The sequence below is a fragment of the Primulina huaijiensis genome, chromosome 6 (assembly GCF_012295235.1).
Source record: "Primulina huaijiensis isolate GDHJ02 chromosome 6, ASM1229523v2, whole genome shotgun sequence".
Lineage (NCBI taxonomy): Eukaryota > Viridiplantae > Streptophyta > Magnoliopsida > Lamiales > Gesneriaceae > Primulina > Primulina huaijiensis.
This window is the reverse complement of record NC_133311.1, coordinates 2611593-2620177: the sequence shown is the minus strand read 5'-3', so window position 1 is coordinate 2620177 and position 8585 is coordinate 2611593. Positions and strand designations below refer to the sequence as shown.

General features: G+C 31.1%; 1 long non-coding RNA gene across 1 annotated transcript in view; it reads left to right on the top strand.

Annotated features, from left to right (window-relative positions):
* LOC140978905 (uncharacterized) overlaps window positions 1–1291 on the top strand; it is a 10303-nt gene extending 9012 nt beyond the window's left edge. Inside the window, exon 3 of the long non-coding RNA XR_012175659.1 lies at window positions 1133–1291. This is a non-coding gene — a long non-coding RNA (uncharacterized lncRNA). The remainder of the gene's footprint in view (window positions 1–1132) is intronic.
* The last annotated feature ends 7294 nt before the right edge of the window (window positions 1292–8585 follow it).

Sequence of the window (8585 nt, the reverse complement as noted above, 5' to 3'; positions counted from 1 at the left end):
ATTTTCAACTTCAAGTTTTTTACGCAAAAGTTTCCCGATATCCAATTTTCAGAAAATGAAAACAATATTTTCAAGGCAAAGGTATCACGGCTCTGATACCAAATGTTAGAGATTTTTCTCAAAAAATCATGTTTTTTTACGTATACATGAACATGAAAAAACAATATGCGGAAGCTTAAATCGAGTGTTACCTCCGGCCATTGAAAATTTTGATTTCTCTTATTTTCTTCTCGGTTGATGACTTCTAAGCACTCCACCCTCTCAATAGATGGTGTAAATTTTTCTTATGAGGTGTATGCTTAGGGACCTCAATCATCTCTATTTATAGGCATCTCATACCATCAACGAGAAAAATCGGGAGACTGAATGTCAAAAGAAGAATCGTGTACGCATCTCAATTTTCTAAAGTTGAGGTTGCGTACGCAAGTTTTGTCAAAATATGTAGACAATGGCCGTCGCCATTTCCTATACGTTTAATCTTTTTCTGATATGTGTCACATTTTCTTACCGAAGCCGCTTGGTTCACAGTGATTCTCTATCTGACTAATAGTTTCTTCTGTTTGGTACTTTTTGTGAGTTTGATATCATTTAGATATATTCATCCTGTTTCAGTTTGTCAATTGCGGACGATTTTCTCACATCTTGTTTTTGGGTTAATTAATTTTATGTTGATTTTCAATGCTGGTGTTGATTTTGTATGGAACACAAATTTTCATTGGATTTAGCGTTTGCTTGATATGGTTAATAAACTGAAACTACCGAGTTAAGATTTCCAATAGAAATAAATTGGTTGGACCTTGTCACTGTATCTTTTGATTTTAAGCTCATGGTTAATTATGCATGCGATATGTGATGATAAATGCTCTAGAATTTTCAGCTAAATCAATAAATCAAGCACCAATACACGGCTTCCGTATATTAGCTATGGGTTATAGATAGTGAAAGAGTACGATCGGGAAGTCTCGTTTTACTTTTCCACAGTATACTGAGGAATTGTTTTTATCCACGTTGAATTTAAATTCTTCCAATATAATAGCTACACGAATCTGTGAGGGCAAGGGTATTCTTCAACAACGTTACGAGATATATGTCTGGTTGTCGTTTTGAAGAAATATTTTTTATGTTGGTTCAGTAATAGCTCATAGAATCAACTCCGGAGACGTGAAAAAGTTACAGGATGCTGGAATCTATACATGCAATGGCTTGATGATGCACACCAAGAAGGTGAAGAATTTGACTGGAATCAAAGGACTATTTGAGGCAAAAGTTGATAAGATATGTGAGGCTGTAGAGAAGATAGTTGTTAGTGTTTTACATGACAATAGTTATTGATTTTTCTATATGATTCTTTGGTGTATTCTGATGCCGCCTTCCCCCTTTCCAGAACTTCGGTTACATCACTGGAAGTGATGCCCTGCTGAAAGTGAGAATTTAGTTTCTTTGCGGTTTCAGACAAGTCTTGTAGTCATTTAGAGGGTCCGCATCACAACTGGAAGCCAAGCTTCAGATGAACTGCTAGGGGTTAACCATTGCAATATCCTGAGTGAAATTTATTAGAGTAGGTGCCCAGCAAGCAACTTGTGGCTTTGCTTTATTGACTCTAATATAAAAACAATCTGTATTTTAATAATATTTTACAATTTTATCCAAATATGACACTTACTTTAAAAATCGGAATAGTCGGAGCCAGGCGTTAAATGTGTCAAAGTAAACAATTCTAAACATCATATGGATATTTTAATTCATATGACACTCAAGAAACGTTTCGAACGTCGAAATTAAAATTTTTAAACTTGGCGCGAAAAAACGATACTCACAAAATTTTATTTTTGTTCTATGTATGCAGGCATGTTAACTCCCCAGTTGTCATGCTTTGTGGAGGTGGGATAGAAACTCTGGCTATTACAGAAGCTTTTGGGAATTCAGGTGATGACCCACACTATTGTTTCATTATGACTGAAAACTTTGTGAAACAATGTTTCAATTGTGTTCTGCAAGTTTTGCTGTTGGTAAACTTCTATTACTCTCGTGTTTCCACACAGGTTATTGAACTATGAAACTTTTAATGTCAAACTTCTTGTCTGATATGTTTTAATTGAATTTAATCCTTACATGCTGATATCTTGTTTTTATGATGGAATTTAGAAATTCTATTGATATTCTTTGGTTAATTTACTTTCATTTTCTAGATGATTGTGTCTATGATGATCGTGTTCAATTTCTCCATTTAACAATCTCAAGTTGCAGCCTTTTTCCGGCATATTTCTCACCTATATTTAGGGATGTTAAAATCAGATACAACCCACCAACCCGACACGGTTCAATCCGAAAAAAATCAAGTTTGGGTTTGGGGTTTTCAGGTTTCGGTCAGATCGGGTTGGACCCGATAGCTGACCTGAAAAAAATGATCGGGTTGGGTTGGGTTGGGGTAACCCGAAAATTTTAATTTTAAAAAAATATATAATTAATAAATATTGCCTACATTTTTATATATTGTATGTCAAAAAATATTTATTGTATATTTATATCATAAATTTTCATAATTTAATATTTATTTTGAATATTTTTTATTTTTTAAACATTGTTTATTTGATTTAGTAAATATATTTTATTTTTCTACGATTAGACTTTCAAATTTAAATCATATATATGAGGGAGATTTTGTTATTATGTGTTTAAATTTACAAAATATTATTATTAGTATTTTTTTGAATTTTATTTTAAAAAAATTCAAAATCAGGTTGATTCGGGTTCGGGTTCTGATTGGGTTCGAGATACAGTTTTCGAATAGTACTATTGTACGACCCGACCCGACACCCTACCAATATTGGCATGGATGTAGTATGTTACATTTCTTTGCTCGTTTCCTTGACAGAAACAAGTTTGCGGAATCGTGGATGCTAAGGATTCAGTCATTAACAATTGTCCTAATTAATGCGGTGTATTTCTTTTTAAATTTTATGTTTTAGGACCAACTCTTGTACAGATATTTGACGGTACTTGTTTCCATGTAAATACCATATCAATTTCTTGTCACTCGAAATACTGAAAATTGGCTATTCAAAGGCCTTCAAACAAGCAGAGCAACGAAGCCCAATAATTTGATGGTCTCGTAGATCAATGGACCATTTACTTTTGTGAAACATAAAGTGGGTCGTTGGAGTAAAATAATATTCTGTTTTTACACAAAAGAAAATATATATATTATAATATCGTGTTTATTCAATTAAAGGTACATGATATTTTTCTATTTCCGTCTTAAGGATTTACGAAAAGAGAAAAACTAGATTATCTAAATTTCTGTAATATATAGATCATATAGACATGATTACTTTAATCCAGTGTTTTAAATCATTAATTATTTGGCTTTACGTATTATTTAAGGATAATTTTATTTGGACCCAATTAGTTTCTCCTTGTAATGGGTGGGCTATATTGCTTTAAGATGCTTTTTCTTGATTTTTTAAAAACACGGTGTTGTGTCCAAAAAATATTCCTTGAAGCCCATGAGCAGTAGCCCAACAAAAGAAAGCCCAAGAGAATAGCGGTTGGTCCAGGGAAAAGCACGATGCACCATTACACGACGTGGAAATCGTGGGGAGATCGTGGAATGTGGCTGAAACTCCCCTGTGGAGGGTGACAAAAGCAGAAGGAATAATCAGAAAAAAGCCCCCGACAAATCAATTTACAAAAAATCCATAGCAAACTCTCTGCAGAATTTCTCTTATTTGTCTGTTGTTTCCTTCCATTTCCAGCAATCTTCTTTTATAGATTTTTAGTATGTCTATCCACGTTTCATGTAAAAGCTTTGTTCAAATTTATAACAACATAATGAATATTGATGTTGTTTATGGATTCTCCCTTTAATTTCATTATACTTCTCATTCCGTGTTCATATTTTTGGAGCCATTTCGAGGGAATTAGAACGAACGATCAAATCGAGAGTCACAACGTTTGATAAAGAAGTCAGATTATTTCACAATTTTGGCACGACCACGTGCCTGACACGCCCCGCAATTTTCGTGATAAACACACGGGTTTGTTTCAAAATTTATATTTTTGTCTATTTATTCATATTTTTACAAAAAAAATTATATCCAATATATTTATATAATACCACTTTAATACAAAATTTGTATAAAGGATAGCTTTTTGTTTGTCCATTTAAATCTGATTATCACAAATATATATATAGTTAAAACTAAAAATATTTATATAAATGTGTGTAATTTATATATTCTTTAAATTTATAGAAAATTTGCAAATGTGACTATTTTCTTATATACTAATTAAAATACATCCCTAAAATTTTAATTTTGTTTTAGGTCATTTCTTTTCTATCATATCCAATCACACAATCCACCAAACAAAACTTTTCTAAACAATATTAGACAACGGTACAAAAAATATACCAATATACCATATTTTGATTTTTTTTTCCTTCCAGCTTTAATACTCTAATGTTAAATTTTGGTCAATATAGAATCGAGGGTCTGTCGTTTTACTAAACGATATAGTTGGAGATAACAGTATAACTCAAATTTTTTAGATAATACAACAGATCAATCATCATGTTTCGATTGATTTACCCAACATGGACAATTATTGCATTCCAACAATCTTTCTCTCAATGTTTACACTCATTACAATCAATGATAATCGAACTCGCGATCTTAGATTCGATACAAATTGTAGGATCAATCGTTTTCCGTTTCACCAAAAGTTATAACTATTGTCTTGTGGTAACGATGCATCTCAATTTTTTTAAAGCGTACAACAACTCAAAAAACATGTTTCGATTGCTCTACATAACATTAACAATTATTATACCAAAAATAAAATTTAATCATATCGTAAAATCTGGTCGCATTATTATTAACAATTATTGCAACAACTCAAGCAACGAAAGTTTTCACGTTTCCTATTCCGATGTCGAACTCAACAAGTTTGAATATTGATATGAGCAATTTGATAAATTTTAGAAAGCAAATAAATTAACATTTCTTATATATATAAGAACAAAGTCGTTTGAAGTATATGACAAAGTGAAATTCACAATATTAGAGACATCTAGTCTGCACGTGATACACTAATATAAATCTCTCACAACATGGGAGAGACCCGAATTCAAACCCCGGGAGAGAAGCTAGAATTTCAGTAACTTTTTGACTAAAGAGAATGGAACACAGTCAACTTTATCCAAAGACTTTTCAATTTCAAAAAAATTCAATATATATAACACTCTCTTAAATATGTTCTGACTCAGTTTGACTCTTCATTAATAATATTGCTACATCGGATCAAGTGCAACAGAACGAATCACGTATTTTTATTCGTGAGACGAATCAATTCTATCCATATATACAACAAAAAATGATATTTTTTTTAATATATAGGTGACCTAAATAGAATATATGTCTCATAAAATTAATATGTAAAACCGTCTCATATGAGTTTTTGTGATATTTTAATCACTCGAATTAAAGATAAGCTAAGAATTAATATATACTTTTCATCAGTAAATAGATTTCAGCTCAGATAATATATAATTATTAATCAATATTTAAATTTTGTGAAAAAATTATATAAATTTATGGTATGTACAAAAAAATTTTACCCAAAAAAGTGAAACTCGATCCATCACAAAGCCTAACATGAAACATAAGTTACAAGAATTTTTTTTCCTGCAAATCACCACAACAGACGAGGAGTAGTTGCTGCATTAAATCTTTTGCAGTTACCATTTCCGTTTTTTGGTGGATTATAATGTAAACGTATGCCTTTTGTTCTGACTCCCTTTTCTATCTGACCCAAATGCATGTACAACCAAGTGGTCCTCACTTTTTTATATAATATAATATAATATAATATAAAATATCTCTCCTAATTAAATTTATTATATATTTTTTTTGGGAAAAATATATTAATTTTATATTTGCAGATAATCAAAAATTGATCTTAATACATTAATGAAAGAAATTCTTTTTGATTTTAATCTCACCTAGTTAAATTACTTGTTATAACAATTTTCATAATTATTTAGTTTGTCGATAACGCACAATGTTTATCGCTACGAAAATTACGGAGTAAGACAATTCTTTGGAAACAACACTTTGTTTCATGATTGGTTTTAATGAAAGAGTGCAATGTTTGATGAAGAGTCGCGTGTGTTCTGAATCGAATTTTCGTTTCTATATATATAGCATCATTAGATAAAGAAGTTCAGTTTTTTTTTGTTGGATTCTGATTTGATCTAGTCACCTACAATTACAGAATATCTTCATTTTATCATGAGAGAAATTTTTCATACCCATGTGACTAAAATGAGGAAGAAAATATTTCTTAAAAAAAAGCGTTGCAAACGTTTATTGGAGTTCATTTACAAATTATTTATATTCGAAATAATTTCTCAGTAGTATTCACGTGACATCAAATTTTGATGAAGGTATCATCTAATCAAGCACTTCACTGATTAGGATTTTTTTAAAAAAAAAAAACTGAGGAGGAAGTAAGTTACGTGTAGAAAGAAGGGGAGGGCCATATGCATATGGAAATATTGGTCAGTCTGAAACTTAATTAATTAAGGCTATATATATTATATCTGAAACAAATATTAAATAAAAAAGGGGGTTCAGATCCATCGAACCTCGAGCCGGGTTTGATTAGGGCCGCCGGCCCGCTGACATGTTTTCTGTCCCCTTTGCCCCTATTCAATGTCGTGTTTTGAGGCATCCTAATTTTAAGGACTCGATATATAAAATAAAAACAATATAATTAATTAATTTTTGGAAAAATACCACATTTCTACTTGTGAAATACTTCTGATCAAGTCCTGTGAATCGAGGAATACATGTAAAATGAGTTTTCTTGTATAAGTCTGATGTGATTTAACTTGATATTGTTTCGAAATCGACATGACCAAGAGATTTTAACCAAAAAAGACTTGGATATTTTTCTATAATGATCATTTTAGTTTATGTGTTGAGTCGATGATTGATCAGTTCAACATGAGAAATTCGGGTTCGATCTATAGTCTTCTTTCATTCGATGCATTCACTTGACCCTCTCAACTTCCAAACATTTCATTATATAATAAATAATATTGAAATTTTGATAAAATTCGAGCTCAAATTAATCAACAAAAATTGCGACTTGTTTCGATTCAGGCAACACCTGCGGTTAAGCTTTGTACAAGTATAGCTTGGCCCCCCCAAGTAGGCATGTGGGTATTATATATGTATATGNTGTCGGACTTGAGATTTTGAGACCCTGAGTCGAGTACCAAAAATGGTACTCTCAGAGTTTAATATTCACATTTATATATTTTCATCGACTTAAATATAATAATATTTATAACATGAATCTAAAAGTGAACATTTATGCTAACATATATGTTAAGATTAGAACTTTGACCTAACTCAACTCTAAAAGCTAGCTCAATAGGGGAGGATTGTCCAAATCCATATATGCGAATCTCAGGGATTTTATCTAACCAATGTGGGACAACTAACACACCCCACTCACGCCCAAGAATAAGCATCTGGAACGTGAAGATTACAAATGACCCAATTATGGGCAATCCAACACATAACGGTAGAACCTGAGCTCTGATACCATGTTAAGATTGGAACTTGAACCTAACTCAATCTCAAAAGCTAGCTCAATGAGGGAGGATTGTCCAAGACCATATATAAAATTCTGAGAGATTTTATCTAACCAATGTGAGACAACTAACAATATATATTTTTGTTCTTCATTGCAAATTTAATACAATTCACTATGGTCTTGATCAATCAACTTATTATCAATTTCATTCTGATTCACTTGTTCTGCTATTTATGTTTGTTGTGCTATTTGATTGCTTGAGAAATACTTATTAAGACTTCTTGATTGGCTTTAAATAAATCCTCTTATTTTTGTTTTTTTCTTCCTTTATTTTTTGCTTTAGACAATTATTTTTTTATAGGAGACATGTTTCCTACAAACCTAAATGCTAATTTGACAGACAGTTCATACATTGATATATTAAATATTTCTAACTTCTAAGTGTAGAAGAGTATAATAAAAATCATAATACATGTAAATATCATCATGCTAAATTAAAATCAACTAAAAAAATCAGATAATAGTTCTAAAATTCAAAATATTTTATGCAAACGTTAAAAGTAGGGAAGAAATATCCGATTTTTAAAAAAAAAAATATTAAGAGTGAGTTTCAACATTCATGAGCCGATGGGATGAGCCATAGGCTTAACATATTAGTTAATTTTTTAAAAAAAGATTTTGGTACCCTAAAATTTGTGGGCCTATGGCACTTGCCTCGAGCCCGTAGTGTATAACACTAGCACTGTTTAAAAATAATTTTTAAAAAAACAACAAGTTTCGTAATATAATACACAACAAAACTAATTAATTTAATAATTAAGCATTATCCTTTTAATGAAAATAAAATAATTGAGTGCGGGAAGTGTACAGCTTCAAATAACATGATACTAACATAACTTAAATATGCATCGACGACATTATTCATCACTAGCCGCAAAACATATTCCACTCATCTATTACTATCTATTAAGAATCTCTCT